The 22834-nt window shown below is 45.8% G+C and overlaps 1 long non-coding RNA gene across 1 annotated transcript in view; it reads right to left on the bottom strand.

Moving 5' to 3' along the window:
- Positions 1-19709, bottom strand: part of LOC116782104 — a 51597-nt gene extending 31888 nt beyond the window's left edge. Inside the window, exon 1 of the long non-coding RNA XR_004355116.1 lies at positions 19611-19709. This is a non-coding gene — a long non-coding RNA (uncharacterized LOC116782104). The remainder of the gene's footprint in view (positions 1-19610) is intronic.
- Between the last annotated feature and the right edge of the window lie 3125 nt (positions 19710-22834).

Genomic DNA, 22834 nt, shown 5'->3' with positions numbered 1-22834 from the left:
TTCCAATGGTGTCCCATCTCCTTCTCCATGACAGACTTCAGTGCATCTGTCTTGTCTATGCTGGCTCTGCCTCATCTCTCACCGAGTGCAACAAGACACAGCAGCCCCAGAGAAAACACCTCTGAGCCTCAACCACAGCTACAGCCTCCCCCCAAAATGGAAATACATTATTTGTTCCTCCCTGGAGCCTCAGAGCTGAGGTAGGAGAGAAAACTTCACCAATGACATCGAAGAAAGGGATTTTTAAGGGATAAACATCTTTGACAAAAGCATAAGTTACCAACGGCCAGGAATCAATAAATCCACCCAACAATCAGTTTGGCTAAGGATGTTAACCTTTATGACTTTGTTTGGTTAATATTTCAATTCCAATCAACATTCTAAACTAGATTTTAGTGTTAATTTATCAGGACCACCCCCGAAAAAAAAAAAAAAACCACAAAAATGCTGGATTTTCCTTCCAATAAAAAGGTAACTATATTGCTTTTTCCTCCCCTGTATGTTTTTAAATGCTTTTCCAAGTTGTCTTATTTCCTGAGCATTTGAGGCTGTGCTACTTAAGCTTTATGAAAGTTTCTCTTTCCTCCCCTGGCTATACCTGTCAGGTTCAGTCTGCTATTGATGGAGTGCTGGAATATGGATTCACACATTTATTGCACATCTCCAGACTTCCCCTCAGGGAGAGGGGAATATTGTCAAAGAAAATGAATAAAAACTTGGGTTTGGTAAATGAAGGTTTTTCTATTCATGAGGTCACGGTGCTTTTTCTTTAAGTCTGAAATCAGCTGGAGTATTTTACAGACATTTGTTTGATTGGTGACCACTGGACTTCTACAGAAGGAAGCCTGAAAGTCTGCCAAACCAACTTCTGACAGCTTTTCCCTTAGTTATACGTGTATTTTGATCCATAAGCCCTGTGTTGTCTTCCAAGTGACTGCAATGGGTTGAAAGCGAGAATCAGTTTCTCATTAAAAAGGCACTGAAACTTAGGGAAAAGCCACATACAGTGGGATCATCCTCCTGCAAAGCCTTTAGCCTTTCATTTCAATACATTCAGTGGACCCACTTTTCAAAACATTTTCAAGATATTGGTATTATTGGCAGTTGGAGCTTCTTTCTTCTTTCATCACCTTTCGTGATGCTACTGCAGGTTCAGAACAAAGCTGAGTTTTTCAATGTGCTTCAGAGCACAAGGGGACTAAACATGAGGGGGAGTTACTGCAGGTATTTTCAAGAGGCAATGGATGAAAGCCCTCCAAGAGTTGCTATAAATGATATTGTCCTCAGATGCAAGAGATCAAATTTAAACAACAGAAATACAAGAAAAACGATATTAATTTCTGGCGTCTGATGATTTCACAGGATGGGTCAGGATGGAAGGGACCACAGTGGGTCATCTGGTCCCACCTCCCTGCTCCAGCAGGGCCATCCCAGAGCACATGGCACAGGATTGTGTCCAGATGGGTCTGGAATATCTCCAGTAAGGAGGTCTCTGTTCAGTGCTGGGTCACTGCACAGCAAAGAAATTCTTCCCCATGTCCAGGTGGAACTTCCTGGGCATCAGTTCCTGCCCGTTCCTCCTGTGCCATTGCTGGGCCCCCCCCGAGCAGAGCCTGGTCCATCCTCTGCCCCCTCCCTGCAGCCCCTACAGACCTGGGGGAGGTCCCCTCTCAGTGTCTGCTCTGGAGGCTGAACAGCCCCAGCTCCCTCAGCCTTTCCTCCTAAGAGAGGATTTCCATTCCCTACAACTTCGAGCAGCTCCCTTCATTCAGAGCTTGCTTCTAAAACTCCCCAGCATCTTCTAAGGCAAGCACCAGGACAGAAACATTGAATAAACTTTCCACCAGGCATCAAAGAAACATCAGAGCTAAAGTGAACACGAGTGCAAATCCGTAACGATTATCCAGTAAAACAGGATAAACAGTTTTGTTGCTGTGTCGCGTAGGAGGAAACACAGTTTATGACTGCTCGGGGCTATATTAATTTTTAACTCAGTGGTTTTACGGAACACCAAAGACACGTAATTAAAAATGTCTCCAAAAATCAAAGTTAGTCCCAATTTGTCAGCAGAGGAAGTAAAAAAGACTACTGCCATATGCTCAAAATCCCAGTAAGAAAGGAACAGGTTCGCTTTCCCGTTAAATTCTCAGTGCTGTACACAGCACTAGTTAATGTGGGATGAAAAACTGTACTAAATTAGTCCCCCAGGCATACAAACTGAGGTCAAAAGTGAATTTGCAGCCAGGAGGACATTTCAAGAAGAACGTTAAATTACTGCAGCAGCTTCTCCACTCATCTTCCAGCCCCTCCTGCACCCTCGAGCCTAATTTTTGCCTTTAATCTTACATTCTGTTCTCGTCTTGAAATAGCCTGACCTTTTCATTTATGCTTTTAATTATCACCTCAGTATAAGGGATCGTAGCCAGGTGTTGATTACAGAATTTCTGGGGGGCAGAAGGGTTGTTTGCTTTATGATGAAGCCACACAAAGTCCACGATCGGGGACGTGAAGCTGCCAGAAAGTTCTGACAAACGGGCAGTGACAGCAATACCACCATCCTGCTGCTTCATCTCAGGGCAGGGTCAACAAGGCACAGGGAGCTGCATCCCAGGAAAGCAGTGAAGAAGCATCCAAGAGTGGGATTAAGAGAACAAAAACAGTGGAAATTTTTTGCAAAGTGGACAGCAGAAGGAGCCAGCGTTAGACATGACTCAGGACATGGACACATGAGAAGTTATGAGGATGTCCTGTGCTCCCTGGCAGTGAAGTCTGTGCACATCCTAAGCTTTTCTTAAGCTCTGTTTTCCTACCAAGTCCATCCCCAATGTGTGACAGAAGGAAATACGTGTTGGTTCTGTGCAGCACAAAAATGGCTGTGGCTCAGCCCACTCTGTGCCAAGAAATCTTCCCTCTGAACTACCATCCCTTTTCCATACAAAGCTTTCTCTGTAAGAGACATAAATCAAATCCAACTAAACTATTTCATAAGCACCTTCTTTTTTTTTTTCATAGCCTTCTGCTTTAATTAACAAATTCAGCTGTTTCAGCCTCGAAGTGAAAAAAAGTCCTGAAAAACACATTTAAAGATTTATGAAGTTTATGACCTTTCTGTAAATAAAAATGTCACTGTAAATATCTGCTGAGGGACTTTCCATGTTTTCCAACTAAGGAAAGCTTCCTAATCACGGCAGAATGATCAGGATAAACAAGAATTTCTACCTGCTGTTTTTCAGGACTAAATGCTTAGAATCACAGATTGGTTTGGGCTGGAAGGGGCCTTAAAATCATCTTGTTTGGACCCCACTGCCGTGGGCAGGGACACCTTCCACTAGACCAGGTTGCTCCAAGCCCCATCCAACTTCCTGCACAATTCCTTGAATTCAGTTAGGGTTGACTACCCAGAAAGAAAGTAAGAAGCAAAAGTTCTTATAAACTGATTTTACAACTGATCATGTGTTGGTTGATCTTTGAAGGTACTGAGAGTTTTCAGGTACTGAAGGAAGCCCCAGCACAGGTCCATTGAACTACAGGCAGAGGCAGATCCCAAAGCACATCTATTATCTAACCATTACAGCCTGAAGGGTCATGGTGCATTTATTAGTTTCCCCCAGGTGAAACTCTGAGGACATTCCACCAGCGTGGAACACTTGTCACAACTAAAGAAGGAATTAGAGAAATCTGATTTGAAAACACATAAATGTGGGGCTACACACTTCACAGTCTCTTTTTCGATGTACCTTCTGTGGAGGCATACGATGTTCAGCTCTCCTGGTTCTAAGAATCCAGAGTTTTCACAGAATCATAAGGGTTGGAAAAGATCTCCCAGCCCATGGATCCCCCCTGTGCCCCATCCCCACCTTGTCCCCCAGCCCAGAGCACTGAGTGCCACGGCCAGGCCTTGGACACCTCCAGGGCTGGGCACTCCAAACCTCCCTGGGCAGCCCCTTCCAATGCCTGACCACCCTTTCCAGGAAGAAATTCCTCCTCCTGTCCAACCTGAGCCTCCCCTGGCACAGCTGGAGGCCGTTCCCTCTCCTCCTGTCCCTTGTTCCCTGGGAGCAGAGCCCGACCCCCCCCAGCACCCCCCTCCTGTCAGGGGGTTGCAGAGCCAGAAGGTCCCCCCTGAGCCTCCTTTTCTCCAGGTTGAGCCCCCCCAGCTCCCTCAGCCCCTCCTCACATGATTGACTCCCTAGACCCTTCACCAACTTTATTGTCCATGGTTTTTGACACCGTGGTATAAATTTGCTATTGAAGAAACCCAGAGAGACAACATATTCACTTAAAAAACACGTGGTGGGCACTGAGGGAAACACCAGCTTTGCTGGTAGATCAACACACTGTCCATACATGCTCCTGGAAAATAATTATGTGATGAGGTGACATCCTGAGTGGGAATTTTGCAATTGCTTTTCTTTCGTGCTCTAGCAAAGAACACAAGCTGCACATCAGAAACTAAATGAAGATCCAAAATTTAAGCAGAGGAAGAATCAAGCAGCTATAACCTGGGATGAGTGGGCACACTCAGCAGAATTCAGGATTTCAAAATTATTACATTAAAGTCTTCTTTATTGGAGATTTCTGTTTTCACTGTATTTAACAACCTCTTCCTAATGCCATGCCTTGAAACTAGCATTCAGCATTTCACACCTTAAAGTGTGAAAACCATTACTCTCAACCACAGCACAGCAAATAATTTGGTTACCAAAAAAAAAAAAAAAAAAGACAAAATATATTACAAAGTTTAAGAAAATGTTAAGAGCAGGAAAAACGATGTTGCTGTGACAGAAGGATTTCCATTTGCTGAAGCTGCAAAGGATTCATGGCCTCTAAATAATGGGACTGGAATTTTAGCACCACTGGGTTTTTTTTTTTTTTTTGAATTATACATCAGAAAGCATGAAAATGAACAGCTGGTAGAGATAAAGTGCACTGCTGGAGAGGCAGGCACAAATTCTGCCATTTCACTCATTCTCTCCTCATTATGTCTTCTCAAAACTGGTCTGCAGACAGATGGCAAATCCCAAACCAACTCTGTGACGTACAGGTCCATGCCCATCAGTCACAGCCAGGCACCTAAAGAACATCTGCAGACAGAAGTGAAGAATCCCAGGGAGAAGGTCAGATATAGCAATGAAAACTGCAGAAGAAGCCATAGAAATAAACCTTCCTCGCTCCTCTTGTGCCTCCAAGTTCCTCCACTCTTCTGCCACGTTTTTATGGATGTGGTACTGAATATTTATGAGATGAGAGAGCGTCCTTCAAAGCCCACATTTAAGGTAATTGCACCAGGTACAGAACATCCAGCCAAGATTTCGTCTGAGTGATGGGTAAATCTGATAATGTGCCTGTTAGTTCTGTCTCACACATCAGTGTAAGGAACCACAGAGCACATTTTTCTGGGCACCTCACAGAAAGGAAAAAATACGGATCAACTTCTACTTCAGTGCTTCCTCTCACCTTCTCCCTGCACCCTCCCTTACACCAAGGGAGTTTTCCACAGCCAGTTTTCTGTCTGTCTCGTGTTGCCAGGGCAGCAGGATATTGTCTGAGCAAGAACACCAGAATCCATCTTCCCATCCTGGCTGTCAAAGCTAAATGATCCCTGGCACTCTGACAATTCCTGTAATTATCCTCATGGGTCAAGCAGTGTTCTACTCCACTGGCTCTTGATTGCCCCTAATTTTATTAAGGCTCTCCTATAGCTATTTTAATAAATTAAAACTACACAGGTGGGCTGAGATGAACTGATGGGATTCAAATTGCGGTGGCAAAAAGTTGGCACAGTGACAGGGGTTTTCTGGGACTTTTTTAGTCACATGGTCATGCACATTGCCATCCTAGAAACCACAGTAATATTTGTCAGAAATTAATAGGTCTGTGAGAATTACACTTGATTTTGTTTGCAGTGTGGTCATTACCCATGTAAAACACACATTTTTATTTACACATCTATGCAAAAGGCACACAGAATGACTTAATCTCAGAGCTGCTCACAGACTTTGGAAATTTGCCTCAGTTTAAGAGGTGTGATTTGCTTACTTTTGTCCAGACAGAGCTTTTGGCTAGAGATGAGTCCTCAGAACAGGCATTTCTGAGTGTGCACAGACAGCAGGGCTTCAGCACCCAGCACACTTAGAATCATAGCATGGCTTGGGGCATAAGGGACTTTAAACATCATCCAGTGCCACCCCCTGCCATGGGCAGGGACACCTTCCACTAGACCAGGTTGCTCCAAGCTCTGTCCAACCTGGCCTTGGACACTTCCAGGGATCCAGGGGCAGCCACAGCTTCTCTGGGCAACCTGTGCCAGGGCCTCCCCACCCTCACAGCCAAGAATTTCTTCCCAATATCCCATCTAACCCTACTCTCTGTCAATTCAAAGCCATTCCCCCTTGTCCTGTCACTCCAGGTCCTTGGAAATAGTCTCTCTCCATCTTTCTTGGAGCTCTTGTAGGTCCTGCAAGGCCACAATCAGGTCACCCCAAAGCTTCTCTTCTCCAGGCTGAACAATCCCAGCTCTCCCAGCCTTTCCTCCCAGCAGAGCTGCTCCAGCCCTGGGATCCTCTCGGTGCCTCCTCTGGACTCTCTCCAGCAGCTCCATGTCCTCGCTGTGCTGGGGATCCCAGAGCTGGAGGCAGCTTCCAGGATAAAAGAGGGGGCATCTGACAAAAAGAGGTAGAGAGACTCTCTGTCTGGGATAAGGAACCTACTTACAGTGCTGGGTCTGAATATTCTAATAGCACAGAAAAGAACTTCCCCTGTGCCCCACTTCTGCCGATGCTGGGCTGTAATTTATAAATCAGCACAGTGAGAACCTGCTGATTTTGTATTCAGATTCCATATTATGCTCTAAACAGAATATTTACACACCAACACCAAGTGTAATCAACGTAATTAGCACAAACAGTGGCTTGCTTAATATTTAGTTTATTAGCATATTTTGAATTAAAACATTATTTCTCCGAAGACATTGTAATCACAATTTATTTTTTTTTTTCTGAGGCAGGGATTAATGGAATCTTTGAAGTTAATTTTGAAAGCAGCTGCAAGAATGTATTTCCCAAATCCTGTTAATTACCATGCCAGCCATGAGAAGTAATCCCTTTTTTTTTTTTTTTCCCCCTTGCAGGAAATGGAGGATTTGATCCAGCATGGCTTATTTACAGAGCTAACTCATACGTGGACAAGGAGTTGTCTTGAATTCAGCAGAATTACTTGCATGAGTGCAGTTGGAACCTCAGGGTGGGACTGTGGAATTTCTCTAAACTGAGTGTTAGGTTTTTCTTCAGCAAAGGGCAAAAAGGGGAAAATCAACTCCAGAATAAGCCTTCTCACACCACTTGCCAAAAAATTACCTCAGTTCTCATTTGGACACGGGTGATACAGCCTAGATCCTAATTACACTGTTTTCTCTTTATCCATTTCCAAGGTGACCCCTGAGGAATATTTCAATTACATGATAATTGATTAAGCTCAATGGCATAAATAAAAAGTGACTGAGGTTCTTAAGGTGGTCTCTTCCTTCTTTTCTCTTATGATTCCTTATCTGTTGGCAGCATCAGACCTGGCATTACAGTTCCAGAAAGGGCATTATTGGGCAGGAAACCTGCCTTAAGAACTCCTACTTCCCATTCCAGCCCGAGCCAGCCACACCTTCCCGTGCCCAAGGCCTCGTTTCTTTGGAAACAATTGTTTGCAAGGTCACCCAGAAAACAGGAGCACTGAAATTATTCAAGTTAAAAATAACCCTTCGGCAGAGCTGTGTTGAAAACAATCACTGAAATGATCCGGCTAAAAAAAGAAATCCATGTTTCAACTGTTCCTGTTGATCATTTCAGTGATGAGTTGATGTCTCTGATCCACAAACAGTTAGTTGTACCAGGGCAACCTAAATTATAAGCCTTGACACCTGTGCAAGCAACACAGGCAGTTCATAGGAACTGATCAGGAGGAAGAGAACCCTGGAAAGCCTGGGAAAAGCATTTGGATACAGTGTCTTGGTTATCCTTTAATATCAGCATCTTCAGATAGGAAGTGTCCCCTAAGCCAATTAAGAGGTCAGGGATCTTGCCTAAGCATAATATAACTGATTGTGGATGGTGGTTTTGTAGCAAAAAATTTACTTTAGATTTCATTCTTCCAAGCCCTTCTGAAGTTTGGGGTAATTTAATTTGCTGAGCTGTAAACCCAGCTGTAATTGAGTTCCAGGCTGTCTTCAAGGGACAGCTTGGATTATTCATGGCAAAAAAATCTGCACTGACAAATTGCTTCATATCTGATCATATTGCCTATCATTATTAAAACAGGCTGCTTCTTTCCAGACTGCAAAAATCCTGGTGGGTTTGGGGTTTTTTTTTCCCCCTGTTGGCGTGTTTTTATTTCTAGTTGTACAATTAAAAAAAAATTAAAATAAATCTGTTCTTATTTTCTTGCTGTTTCCCTACACATTTCAGAGGCAAACAGATGCTATCACAGTCTGTTAGGCTGCACTAGGAACTGGCCAGCGAGGTTTTCCAAAGGTATTAATTATGGCAGCTTTGAGTCACCACGAAAAAAAAAGGAACTTTCTGCCTTCACCTCGGGGCAAAACATTTGATTTTCAAGACGAGACCTCCGATTTTTCAAGACAAGAGCAAGAGCGAGCGTTGAGGATGTTTATGCATCACTTAACTCCGCTCCCGGAGCCAGTCTGGTCACAGGGAGCGACTCCCGGCAGCCCCCCGGCCACGTGCAGGGATGACAGGGACGACAGGGACTTCTCCAGGGTTATTCCAGCGGCAGGGAATCACTGGACTGCGAGGGCAGCGCCGGCTGCCCGGGGGCTGCAGAGATGGATGATGCAAACCCGTTATCCCTGGCCCTGTGCCACGGGCACATCCCTGCCAGGGGAGCCCGGGATCGGCGGCTGGAGCTGCCCTCGGAACGGGGCAGCGCTTGACACGGAGGATTTGTCCCTCGTTTTTCCCCAGTCTGGAGGCTTCGGGGGAGCTGCTTCGTCGGGGAGGGTGATGCGGATCGGAGCAAAGCTCCTGACGCTGCCGGGAGCCGAAAGTGCAGCCAAGGGATTAGGAACAGCCCGGACATGATAAAAGGGGAAGGGACAGGGTGATGCACAAGGTCACCTTGATCTCCAGGAATCGGGGGCAGCAAATAAATAAGCTCACACGCAGCAAGCAGAAGAAAAGTCAGGGGACTAGCTCTGTCCAAAAAAGAAAAAGTAAAAAATCGGGATTTCCACAAATGAGGAACTCCCGGGACGCTGCAGCTGCACAGTGGAAGGGATGCTGCTCCTCCTTTCATTGCCAACAGCAGCTGAGAAGTTAAGGAAGAGATTTTCACTGAGCAGCTGCAGGTTGTTCTCAGGGTCCCCGGCCCCGGGACAGACACACCAAGTTACCTGGCCTAAGACCAAATGTTCCACAGTTCCTGAAGTGCCACAGCCATGGAACAAGTGCAGGTAAAATGTGCTCAGGCAGATTCAGCAAAAGCTCCCCTGCATTGTTTCAAACCCTCTCCCTCCACAGACCTGGAGGGAGCAACAAGAAAGATGAAGAGAGACTATTTACAAGGACAAGGGGGAATGGCTTCAAACTGACTAAGAGCAGGGTTAGACTGGATATTAGCAAGAAATTCTTTACTGTGAGTGTGGTGAGGGTCTGGAACAGGTTTCCCAGAGAAGTTATGGATGCCTTATCCCTGGAAGTGTTCAAAGACAGGCTGGATGGAGCTCTGAGCAAGCTGGTCTAGTGGAAGGTTCTCTGTCCATGGCAGAGGGCTGGAACTGGATGATCCCTAAGGTCCCTTCCAACCCAAATTATTCTGTGATTCTACAAACTGTGTTTTCCATTTCAAGTTCGATGAATCCTTCTCCAATCCAAGTAATCCTTAGTCATTCCCTGTTTTCAGTTTCCCATTAGGTACCAGTCTCCATTCTGCACTTTGTGCCTTCCATACGAAGCAGAAGAAAAATGTTACCCATCTAAACATTTGCACCTCATTCAGACACGAACACGGCAAACCATCCTGCAATGCCACTAAAAAGGGGATCCTAAGGTGCTCCTCCAGAAAATCCATAGTCTCACATACTATGGCTAGACAAAAAATAAGTTCCTCAGAAGTTTCATGCAGGAAGCAGATGTAGATCCAGCTGTGCTGCCCGACATACTGCAGACAGACAAAAAACAGCTATTAAAGGCTTACATGGCATGACTGCAAAAGCCATTGCTCAAATTCAGGTAATTTGCAGCTTGGGCTCTTTGCAATTCACAATATTAATGCCAGATCTTTTGCTACCACCTGCAAATCTGTCCCAGAAGTCCAGTTCCAGGATGGAAGCGCACCAAGCTTTTGATCCACGCAAGGAATACAAAGCAGTGCTGAGAATCAAAGCCCTGTGGAACAGAGAGGATCTGCTGTAATCTGAGTGGAGAGGTTCACTCAGCTTGGCCTGGGTGTTGGTGCTGTCCAGCAGCTCACAGAATATGCTGAAGGAAAGGAGTGATAACTAGCCAAGTCTGACTGGCAAATTAAAATTGGCATCAATCTGGCCTGCCTTAGGCATTTGGCTGCCCTGCTTAAACTGCAGCACATGTGTGCTGGCACATGTATTTTAAAGTGTGCCAAGCCAACAATATGTTTGCTCTCTTCCAGGGGTGTGTATCTGTCAGATCTGACTGCAGCAGTGATATGTGTGAAGCAGCTATGAAGCCACATGCTTGATTTTTCTCCCATGTCATCTGCAGAAAGCTGCCTGCCTTCCCATCCTCTCTTCCTCCTCCTCCCTTCCCATCAAGTTAATGCTTCTAATTTGCAGCAGTTTATCTCCTGCCTCCCTTCACCTCCCATTTTACAAATACATGGTTGGAATTCAAGGAAACTGATTTCTATATCCTTTAGGTTTCCTTCCAGAACTGTCCCTAAGTTCAAACAAAAGTCATTCTTCAGAGCACTTCCATTAGTGTTAAAATTATGTGCTGAGGAGTCAACATCCAGAGCATTCAGTGTTTAAAAAAAGAATAATTTAATACTCTGTATCTGAAAGGGAAGCATATTTCCTACAGGAGAAAAGGAGGACAGAACCCCATTACTTGCAACATTAAAGCTAGAGACTGAAAATGCCTAAAATTCAAGTGAATCACAGAATCAATTAGGTTGGAAAAAGCCTCTGAGATTACGGAGTCCAAGAAAATCACACTTGTGATTTTTATGAGGATTATTTTCCTGCTTCTGAAACTCTCCTTTCCCAAACCTGGACTTCAGCCTTTTTGTGCTTTCACATGTATCTGGGCATTAAACTCTGGTTCATCTCATGGAGGCTTCTCTCCTTCACCAGATTATGTTGCATCTGCCTGATGGAATCAGCACTCACCTTGTTTGGTCCCTTTTAAAACAAATCCACATTGGACATCCAAAGCCCAACTCCCTCATTCCCTGGTAGAAAAGGGCACTCATCTAACCAACCCAACCTCACCCCACTGCCTGTTGAGGCTTTGCTGAAGTTTCTGAGTAGAGATGCAAAGGTCCAGCAGTAGTTGGAGCCATTTAGTGGCTCCCATCAGGGATGGGATCAGTTGAAAAAACCCAGATCGGGAACACCAATTCACTAAAGGCAAACATTTTGTGGGGAAATGCCATGATAAAAACATTCTCACAAGTCACTGGTCTTCCTTCACATCCTGAGTGCCACTAGGAAAAGGTCTCATATCATCAGAATCTTCAAGAAACCAAGCATGTCCTCAGATCTACTAATTTTTTCTTCATCTGCTTAACTACACCCTTGCACCAATTCAGGAGGTACCATGATCTCATAGCCCTTTCCCCAAAAATGCATCTTCTGCAGTCAGAATGCTGCCAACTACCACTTCAATCCCTGGTTATCCCTCTGGACTCACAGAGTGTCCCCAGGGCAGGGGGACAGCCAGGTGCCCACGAGAGCGGTACCTGCTGGCTTATTTTGTGGGTTATAGTGGAAACAAGGAGATGGAAATCATCCCCAGGCATTAGCAATGGGTGCTGCCTGCTTTCCAACACTCTGCCCAGGAATTTTGAAGCTGTGCAGGTCCCTGTTTTTCTTCTAAGGTCTCCTCCACCCTCTAGAAAGCCAAGGGATTTTCTGTGAAAAACTGCTTTTCACGTGCAATCCTCCTCTCAGCTCCTGCGAGAGACGCTGACTTAGAATCACAGAATGGTTTGGGTTGGAAGGGACCTTAAAAATCACCCAGTTCCAACCCCCTGCCACAGGCAGGGACACCTTCCACCAGGTTGCTCAGAGCCCCATCCAACCTGACCTTGACAGGACTCTTCCAGCTGATTCACTCCAGAAGAACCTGTAACTCCTGACAAGCTGAACAAGCTTTAGCATAACCTGGATTTCTCTGTTTCCAGGGATAGCCCTAGTCTGTGCTAGCTTGGGCATTTTTGAACTGTGCTCCAGCCTTCCCAGAAAAGGTGCACCCAAAACCCCTGAAAATGCATCCACACCAGCATGTACAGCCAGCCAGGATCCCTACAGGAATCCCTTCTCCTTCACTTTTAGGAGACTCATGTGCAGCAATCCAACATTCCACAGCATTTCCAAGTTTAAACCATTATAACCTGAACACATTTCAGGTTTCTCTGGTTCTGCTGTTGCAGTTTTCCAGTTCTGCTGGCACCATCCAGCAGCTGTGGCTCCAGAGCCCAGCCTGAATCAAACCTGCCAGCCAAGGAACACCTCATAAGGTTGGTGACAAAACAGCCCAGACCTTTCTCTCAGGCATGTGGACATTAAGACCCAATGTTAAAGACACTAAATATGCATTTGCACATATTTTGGCATAGTTAGAGCTCTGTGTTTCCATACACTGGAAGATATGATGTCCTCATACCTGGTGCCACCTTTCTCACCACCTCTGAGGTCTCCACAGTCAGACAGAAGGACACCACCTTCTGCAGTTTTTTCCTTTTCCTTTTGTTTCTTACTTTCAGCTCTCACAAAAGAGCTCTCTGACATCATTCCATCTACTGTTACAGCACTCACAGTGTCAGCTACACTCCTGGTTAGGGTCATATTTCATGCACTATATACCAAGGTGATAATACAAGAACACTCAGTGTCTGTAAAATAATACTTTTCTCTTTAAGAGGAAAGACTGTTCAGCTGTAACTAATATTCAAGGCATGTAGGCAACCAATTTTCATTTCTTCTCTGACTAAACTTGTGCTTCATCCTCCAAATTCCATGTTAGTGCATAAATAAGGCCATGTCCCACTTGGTAAGAACTGATGAGTTCAGACACCACCAGCCAAAAACCTGGTCTATGTGACACTTGCCCAATTTAAGCAGACAAGTCTGGTCTCCAAGGGAGCAGACACAGAGAGTGGGCACGAGTTGTGACCTCAAATCCTGCCATTATTAATGTTTCACAATTGCAACTCTTCTGCAGTTTCTTGTCACTTGTTTTCCCAATAAGAGAAATGTAGCTTATACAGTCTGGCTCTCTCTTTCCATAAGAAAAATAAAGACTGGTTTTCTGAATTAAAATTAGAGGATAATGGGGGAAAAAATGATTATTTGTGATTTGACCCAGTTTCTAGTTATCTACCATATCTCTCTTATTTTATTTAGAAGCCCAATATCCAAACAACTGAGGCAACAGAACACCTTTTCTTAGAAAGAGGCTGAATGTATTTTATTCATCTTCATTAGAATATCCTGTGCCTTGCAGAGAGAAAAGTGGTTCCTGGTTCAGAGAATTTAAGTCTCTGGTGCAACCTGAGAGGCTGAAGGAAGGTATTGCTTTCCCCTGATTCCTCCAGCCTCCTTCTCCCACCCTCCTCAGTGGGTGTCAGGATTTACACATCCAGTGGCAAAGCCACTCTATCACATAGCAAAGGTAAAGAGGCAAAACCTGTAAACCCGTTTTCCAAGCCATCCCTAAAAAAAAAAAAACCTGACAGACAGCAGCACATTGGAAATCAAACATTTTATTCAAGTCAAAAAAAAAAAAACCCCACCCAGAAACCTTTGATGAAAATGCCACAGCTGTTCCTGCTGCAGTTAACTGCCACTATACATCACATTTCATCATTAGCATGATCCAGTTAATGTAGAAACTGTTGGATGACAACTCTTCCAAACTTGCCAACTCATTACAAATTTGAGGATATTGGACTAGAAACTAACATGTTTTACAACCTGAAATTATATTATCACTTACTGCAATGTGATGGCTGGAGTTTTCCTGCTGCACAAATGCAGGAGAGTTCTTGCTTTAAGTTATTCTTTTACAACAAAATATGATATTTGAAGCGTACAATTAAGGCTAAATGTCCTTTTTTTAAAGTGTTTTTTGTTTGAATCTGTTGGCACTCCATACATTGCAAGAAAACCCGTGTGCTTCTGCCAGTTCCATTAAATTAAGAACAATTTCCAACATCACTTCTAAGAGCTATTTTAGAAGATGCTTGATCCCACTGAAACCACACTGATGGAAGGAGTAGGCAAAGTGACAGATGTAAAACTTATTGTTCTCCCTTCTTCCTCCTCTTTCGAGCTGCAATTTACCACTCAGCTAATAAATAGACACGAGTTAAAATTAAAAACCTGATGTTCATGTGCTGATCTATCCCACCCCCATCCTGTAACAGCTGCAGAGTTTCCTCCTCCACCCTGCCACGTTCTTGCTGTGGTTTTTAGAGCTACACACTTTTCATACCTATTGTGGGTATAACCTCGGTGAGGCAAATAATTAACACTTGGGGGTCATGGCAGTATCTGAAAAATGCATCCAGAAGGCCCTCCCTGAGATGAGTGGTTGGTTGAGACACCCCCCAGCACTGGAAGCACCCAGAGAACAGGAGCTCCTCTAAACAAATATGGTGTGTTTTCCCCCCACAAACCAGTTCTTTGACTCTCTGCCATCAGATTGTCATTGTACAATCCTCACTTGTCTTTATCCGGTTCCAAAATGCTAAGTATTATTTCAGTGAAATGGTTTCAACTGAATTTATTACAACAACCTAAGAAAGAACTCCAGTGTTGCCATTTAACTACCTGAAGCAGCCACAGTTTCAGACAAAAGCCTCCACCTACCCATAATGTTTCACACTCAAAAGTGTCCCTCTCCTTCTCCCAGAGCCTCTTGCTGGACACATCTGTCCAGAGGGACAGAAACATGCTCCAGGTTCTCCCCTCAACCTGGAGGGAAGGGACATGCCCAATCCACCAAGCCAATGGGGTATTACTGGTTTGGAAAACAGACTGCCCTGGTGATTGGTGTCTTACAGACACACCTCAAGGACTTGTGAAGCTCCATTTCCAGAAAAATGTCTCTTATCCCAGTGTGAGCCCATGTCAGCCTCCACCTTTGCTGAGCTGGCTGCCTGGGTACCTCCCCCTGAACTCATCTGAGCTTCAAAACAAAGAGTCAGTGCTCCAGACTCCTCATCTGCCCATGAATTCCCTGCACATCTCTATTATAGGACACACAAACACCCTTCAGGATGTTTTGGAAGGTGGACACAGCACAGCAGTGGCTGCAGGATTCGAAAACCAGAGGCAATGTAAGGCAAACAGCTTGGGGCAGCTCAAAGAAACAAGACCTGGTGTTCTCTGCATCCAAACCCCCTGTATTTATGCAGTGCTCAGATATATCAAGCTGCTGGCTCAAACCAGCACAGCACTTGTGGTGCCCATCAGCACCCTGGCAATGAGCACTCCACTCCTCTCACACTGTGGGAGGCTGTTCCACTCCAAGTTTTTCCTCTTAAATCACAGGTGCCTCAGGCAAACAAAAAGGATTTCCCCAAATGGCTCTCCCAAAATTGGACACCTGAAGAACACGTGTTAAAGCTGAGCTTCTCCCCAGCACCAACACTACTACTACCTCCCCTACAGCAATACTGCTCTGACCTTTAATATCAAAATAAAATCAGTGCATCCAACAAGACAAATCTCTGCTAAGGCTGTTTTAAGTTCTCATGACACGTGTGCTTCAGCCCTGAACCACTGGAACAGCATCCAGGGCTCCAGGACCAGAGTGTTTAAGTGTACTCCTTCCCAAGTCCTGGTTTCTGATGACAACCAGAAACATTCCACACAGGAGGCAAGAGGGAATGTTGTAAAAATGTCTGTGTGATTAAATGCCTCTTGTGCACCTTTGTGGCAGGAGAATACCACGACCTAACACCATCTGCAACATGTCAGAGAGTTAAATGACTGATAAGATGACAGGAATCCCTGTGGTGAATCAAGTTTAGAGGTTCACTGGTAAAACAACTGGCTGTGAAGAGCAATTTGGCATTGGGCTGTGAGCCCATTACCCAAAACCACTTTCCCCAGTTCATCCTGTGTGATTAGAGAGGTTTAATGGAAGACAGGCTGCCTCTCATGGCTGCTCATTGGCAGTAGCTGATGTTTCCCAGTACGGCTCTTCTCTCTAGGCTCATAAAAAAAAATAACAGAAAACAGCTACAGATCTAAAGAAAAGGCTCCTCAGTTATTTGATGGCAGATTTTCAGAGCTAAAAATGCATGTCAGGATACAGTGACATTCCCAAGAAGTTCCCTGTGCAGCTAAAGGATCTGTCTGCCACCAAAAACCGGGCAGCAGGAAGCACTAACCATGATTTGCAATGCCACAAGATCCAACTTTTACACTTCACATTCCCACTACTTATGGGGCCAGATTTCTGCCAAAGCTTATTGAACACATTTTCAGACAAATATCCCTGAGGAAGAAGTGTGGTGTTTTTCTGTGGAAAAGTTAATTTTCCCTTCTGAAAAAAAGAAAGTTAGGTGCTAAAAACCAGAAAAATACTACAACCAGAAGAATTACTGCTTCCTGGTCAGCTTTCTCCACCAGGAGACTGGTAATCATGGAATGGTTTGGTTTGGAAGGGGCCTTAAAGATCATCCAGTCCCACCCCTTGCCATGGGCAGGGACACCTTTCACTCTCCCACGTTGCTCCAAGCCCTGTCCAACCTGACCTTGGACACTTCCAGGGATCCAGGGGCAGCCACAGCTTCTCTGACAAACCTGTTCCATCAGTCTCATATCATAAATCATCATAATCACTGCCCATAAGTTAATTCTGCACGAAGCAGTACAATGAGAACCCGTGCAAAGTCTCAGCAAATAACTCTGAGGGAGATCAAAGCTCCTGCAACCACGTTTCAAGTGCTGCTCAAATCCTGACAATCGTTACCATAAAGTAAAAACAAAAGCCCTTCCCACCCTCCCAGCACCCTTGTGTTTGGGATAATCTTTAGATGGCTCTAATTGAGCCTCTTTCCAATCACCCTGTCCACAGATTTTTTTAGCAGATTAAGCCAAAGAAAATAAAAGTATCTTTCAGTTACAGCATTAGAAGCTAAATCCACTAAGACCCCCATGGCAGCAAACTGTTGTCTGAGGGGCTTTCTGCTCATGGGGGTTTTTTTGCTTCATTTTTTAAACAACAGTCTTTTGCAGAGAGGTTTGGGGTGGTCTAGTTGCTTCCATCTGCTTTTTAGCAGATCTCGCTGTCAGCTGTTACTCCAAAGGGCAGTAACAGCAGGGAGGCTTTTCTTCATTGGGTGATAAACTCCCCAATATTGGCAGCTGAATGACAGTGGCACCCAAGACACTGAGCACAGAGCTGAGTGTCACAGCTCTGCACCAAAGAAACGTCTCTCACCTCCAAGGGTTTGCTAGGAATAGTAGTCTGGGAGGCACAAGGAGATGCACTATGAATAGAGAACTCCTATGCTGAATGGAGGATCTTTATGTTCACTGAGTCTTTTAAAATGCAAAGGGCAAGGAATCTGATTCAAATTATGAAAGAGAATTACTGAGCAAATACAACCCAGCACAAAAGGTGCAACAAGACTGCCTTGGATAGTTATAAGTACAGCAGCACCACCCAAATATTACTCCTCACTTTAAGATTTTTTCCCAAATTATATATTTAATTAGAATAGTGTCGCTGCATCTCACAGCATCCTTCAGCTGGACTGGGGAGTCAAAGTAACAGTGACTGAAACAAAAAAAAGCAACAAAATCCCCAAACCCACACTGCCTGAACTCCATCCAGCTGATAAAAATACAGGCAGCAGCAGAGGGGAGGTCACAGAGAGCCTGGTGCACCACACCTGGGCTGCCTGATCCCTGCAAAGCACCGTGAGGATTTCCTCTGCTCTCCCCTCTTGGCATGACCTGGAAGCCAAGATTTAAGCTGCTCCTCATAAATCCCTGCACCAGGAACACGCTGCCCCACTCCTTTTCATCTTGGGTTTGCACCTCGTGTATAAAACCACAGCTGAGTGTAACACCTGCAACAGCAACGAGGCACAACCGATTTGGTGCCACTCTTAATTTTGCTGCTGAGAAAGGAGAATCCCATTTAATAGAGTAGCAGGTCTTTTATAACAGCAAAGAGCCTCCAAAAACAAGTGCTGGGTAAGGCACAGTTACTGGTACATCTGCTGATTCCCAAAGAACAAGCTGCACTAAGGAAAGAAGGATCTGCCAGCTGAACCTGCCTAGCACTTCACTGATTACACCATCCAGGAGTCCTCCTGCCTGGTAACACTTCCCACTAAGAAAATTCTAGTTTGAACTTTTCCAGTGAGAGAGAAAAACCAAAACCAAACAAACAAACAAAAAACAATCCAAGAAAAAACACAAGTGCAAATTCTCAGCTTATTTATTTACAAGCGGACAAGTGATCCTTACATGTTTGGCACTATTTACATTTTTTTCCCCCTCAACTGTAATCCTTCCCAGGACACCACTTGTAAAGTTTATATCATCATTCCAACTACAAATAGGGCGGGTTTTTTTTTTTTTTTTCCATGAGCTCCAGCAGGCAACTTTCCCACAACTTACTAAATCCTTTTTTTTTTTTTTTTCCCCCCAAGGGAAAGCATTAGATAGATAGACAGACAGATAAATAGATAGATGGGCAAACAGATAGACAGGAAAACATTAGATAGATAGGAAAGCATTAGATAGATAGATAGATAGGAAGGGAAGCATTAGATAGATAAATAGATAGGAAGGGAAGCATTAGATAGATAAACAGACAAGAAAGCATTAGATAGATAAATAGACAGATAGATAGGAAAGCATTAGATAGATAGATAAATAGATAGATAGACAGATAGGTCGATCTAGTGTTCCAGGAGAACAGTCCATTCCATCATTTTTCTGAATGGTTAATTAAAACAAAACTTTGGGAAGTGTGCTGTTGTGCTCTGGATGGAGCACTACTACTCTATTTGGCAATACACACACACATACATAAATATATATATATGTTAAATTATTAGTGGGTTTTAACTAAACGATTCTCCACTGCGTGCCTGGTCCTTCAAACGGCAAAACATGTCCTTGCTTCATGCTCTGCAGGCACACACGCACACCTGTGGAGATCTATTTATTAGGGTTTAAAAGGATCTGGTTATTACAGATCCGCACCAAGCACGGCGGTAACATCCCGCGGGAAGCGCAGCGGAGCCTCGGGATTGCACCGATCGCTCCCCGGCCGCCCGGAGAGAAGCGAAGGTGACATTCGCCCTCCGAGGGGCTACGGCGGACCCCACATCCCGTGTCCCCCCCCCTCCCCCCCGGCCCTGGCGGCCGCGCTCACCTCGCTCATGTCGCGACAGTCGCGGTCCCTCCGGCGCTCGGCGCTCCCGCCGCCCCGCGAGGCGCGTTAAGAAGCGGCGCCGCGCGCCCGGCCCGGCCCGCGCCGGCCAATCAGCGGCGAGCCCGCGAGCGCCCCACCCAATCCCGAGCCCCTGCATCCCGAGGGCGCGCGGCGCCCCCTGGCGGCCGCGGCGGGGCTCGGTCCCCCTCACGATCCCGCCGCCTCATCCTCGTCTTCTCCCTTCCCTTCCTCCTTCTCCCTTCCCTTCCTCCTTCTCCTTTCCTTTCCTCCTTCTCCCTTCCCTTCCTCCTTCTCCTTTCCTTTCCTCCTTCTCCTTTCCCTTCCTCCTTCTCCTTTCCTTTCCTCCTTCTCCTTTCCCTTCCTCCTTCTCCCTTCCCTTCCTTCTCCCTTCCCTTCCTCCTTCTCCCTTCCCTTCCTCCTTCTCCTTTCCTTTCCTCCTTCTCCTTTCCTTTCCTCCTTCTCCTTTCCTTTCCTCCTTCTCCCTTCCCTTCCTCCTTCTCCCTTCCCTTCCTCCTTCTCCTTTCCTTTCCTCCTTCTCCCTTCCCTTCCTCCTTCTCCTTTCCTTTCCTCCTTCTCCCTTCCCTTCCTCCTTCTCCCTTCCTTTCCTCCTTCTCCCTTCCCTTCCTTCTCCCTTCCCTTCCTCCTTCTCCCTTCCCTTCCTTCTCCCTTCCCTTCCTCCTTCTCCCTTCCCTTCCTTCTCCCTTCCCTTCCTTCTCCCTTCCCTTCCTTCTCCCTTCCCTTCCTCCTTCTCCCTTCCCTTCCTCCTCCTCCCCCGACCCGGGGTCCTGCGGCAGGAGCCGCGGTGGGAGTCTCATGCGGTTTAACGAGAGCGGGTGCAGGCAGTGCTGTGGAAAGGGGCAATGTTTGGGGCCCATGGAAGGCAATACTACCGGAGATTTGGGGAGGGGATTCTGCCCCTCTGCCTTGCTCAGGTGAGACCCCACCTGCAGAGCTGCTCCAGCCCTGGGGAACAGCACAGCAAGGACATGGAGCTGCTGGAGAGAGTCCAGAGCAGGCACCAAGAGGATCCCAGGGATGGAGCAGCTCTGCTGGGAGGAAAGGCTGGGAGAGCTGGGATTGTTCAGCCTGGAGAAGAGAAGCTTTGGGGGGACCTGATTGTGGCCTTTCACTGCCTGAAGGGAACTTACAGGAAAGATGGGTCAAGACTATTTCCAAGAGCCTGGAGTGACAGGACAAGAAGGAATAGGTTCAAACTGACAGAGAGTAGAGTTGGATTAGATATTAGGAAGAAATTCTTGGCTGTGAGGGTGGTGAGGCCCTGGCCCAGGTTGCCCAGAGAAGCTGTGGCTGCCCCTGGATCCCTGGAAGTGTCCAAGGCCAGATTGGACGGAGCTTGGAGAAACCTGGTCTAGTGGAAGGTGTCCCTGCCCATGGCAGGGAGGTTGGAACAAGATGACCTTCAAAGTCCCTTCCAACACAAATAATTCTGTGATTCTGTGACACCCCCCCCCCATCATTACACACCCCTGGTTACAGGCAGAGGGGCTGCTGCCTTTCCCAAATGCCCAGCACAGGGTGCACCCCTTTGGGGTGGTGTTGGGGCATCCTTGCAGGGGAGAGACACGGTGGGGAGAAAGGGGGAGCAGCCCTTTGCACAGCTGTGCTGGAGGTGACCTGGAAATGGGAATTATTGCTGCAGATCGGATAAACAAATGATATTGGGAAGAAATTTTTTGCTGTGAGGGTGGTGAAACACTGACACAGGTTGCCCAGGGAGGTTGTAGATGCTCCAACCTTGGCATTGCTCAAAGCCAGGTTGGATAAGGCTTTAAGCAACCTGGTCTAGTGGGAGGTGTCCCTGCCCATGGCAGGAGGGTTGGGACCAAATGATCTGTTCCAACCCCTTAAAACTCTGTGATTCCGTAAACCAGGCATTCTGTCACTGCTCTCACCACTGGGCTTTGCTCTTCATTGCATTAGTCTTGCTGCCATTCTTGTTAAAATATGCAGCATTGCTTCCATGGACACATGGAGAACAGTCCTTTCCATCTTTTTTCTGAATTTTTAATTAAAGCCAAACTTTGGGAAGTGCTGTTGTGCTCCAGCATCCGTCTTTTGATGGAGCACCATTCCTATATTTGGCAATACACACTCAGATGCTCTGAGTCATGTATCTGTGAAGAAATATAGGTTCAATTAGCTCTGGGAATGTGTTTAACTCCCTCAGATTTTTCTCAGATCAATACAAATTTTAACATATTCTTTTGGAGAAGTTTGACAAGCCCTTCCACTTCCAGGGATTACCTTGCAGCAGCCTCTTCTCTTCACCAACATCCATCCTCAGTATTTATAGAGGCAACAAAATAAATTTGATGAGAAACCTCCTTTCCCCTTTGAGCTGCAGAGACAGGGTGGGCTGGGCTCCTTCATCTGAGGATGAGGAGCCTCCACAGGCAGTGGAACCAGGGATGTGCATCCTGGGATGCTGCCCAGATATGTGGGGATGGGATCAGGAATGCTAAGGCACAGCTGGAGCTGAATTTGGCAAGGGATGTGAAGAATAATGAGAAGGGCTTCCATGGCTACACTGGCCAGAAGAGGAAGAGAAAATAAAATTTACACTCATGGGAAATAAAACAGGAAAGCTGGTGGCAACCAGGTACTGAACACATCTGTCCTCCAATATTTGTTTAGCCCCCAAACCTCCAGGGGAATTAGGTTTCACCAAAAGTGAAGATCAGGTTCCAGACCAACTGAGGAACCTGAACACACCCAAGTTCATGGGACATGGCAAGATGCATCCAAGGGTCCTGAGGGAATTGGCTGATGTAGTTCCCAAGCCTCTCTCCCAGATATTTGACAAGTCATGGCAGTCTGGAGATGTCCCCAGTGACTGGAGAAAGAGAAACATCTCCCATTTTTTACCAGGGTCTTCCCAGAGCTGTGGACATGGGGTATGAGGCAGAAAAGGAACTCCACCTTTTATGAATTTCAAGCCTGAACAAGGTTTCCCCCCTTTTTCTGTCTTTCTTTCTGAGGCTTCTCCAGCTTACTAGTGATAACAAAAGAGAGGTAAGACATTTAAAATATCATCTTTGTCCCTCTTTCACTAAACTATTATTCCCAGGACCTCCACCAGCATCTGGAACTTTTTTAAATTGACCCTGGTTCTCCCAGTTTTTGTTGTGAGTGGGCCAAGTGGGCAACGAGCACAGGAAGAGTCCATTGCATGAGTAGCTTCA

This window comes from Chiroxiphia lanceolata, chromosome 2, assembly GCF_009829145.1.
Source record: "Chiroxiphia lanceolata isolate bChiLan1 chromosome 2, bChiLan1.pri, whole genome shotgun sequence".
Lineage (NCBI taxonomy): Eukaryota > Metazoa > Chordata > Aves > Passeriformes > Pipridae > Chiroxiphia > Chiroxiphia lanceolata.
This window is presented reverse-complemented; position numbering and strand designations above follow the sequence as displayed.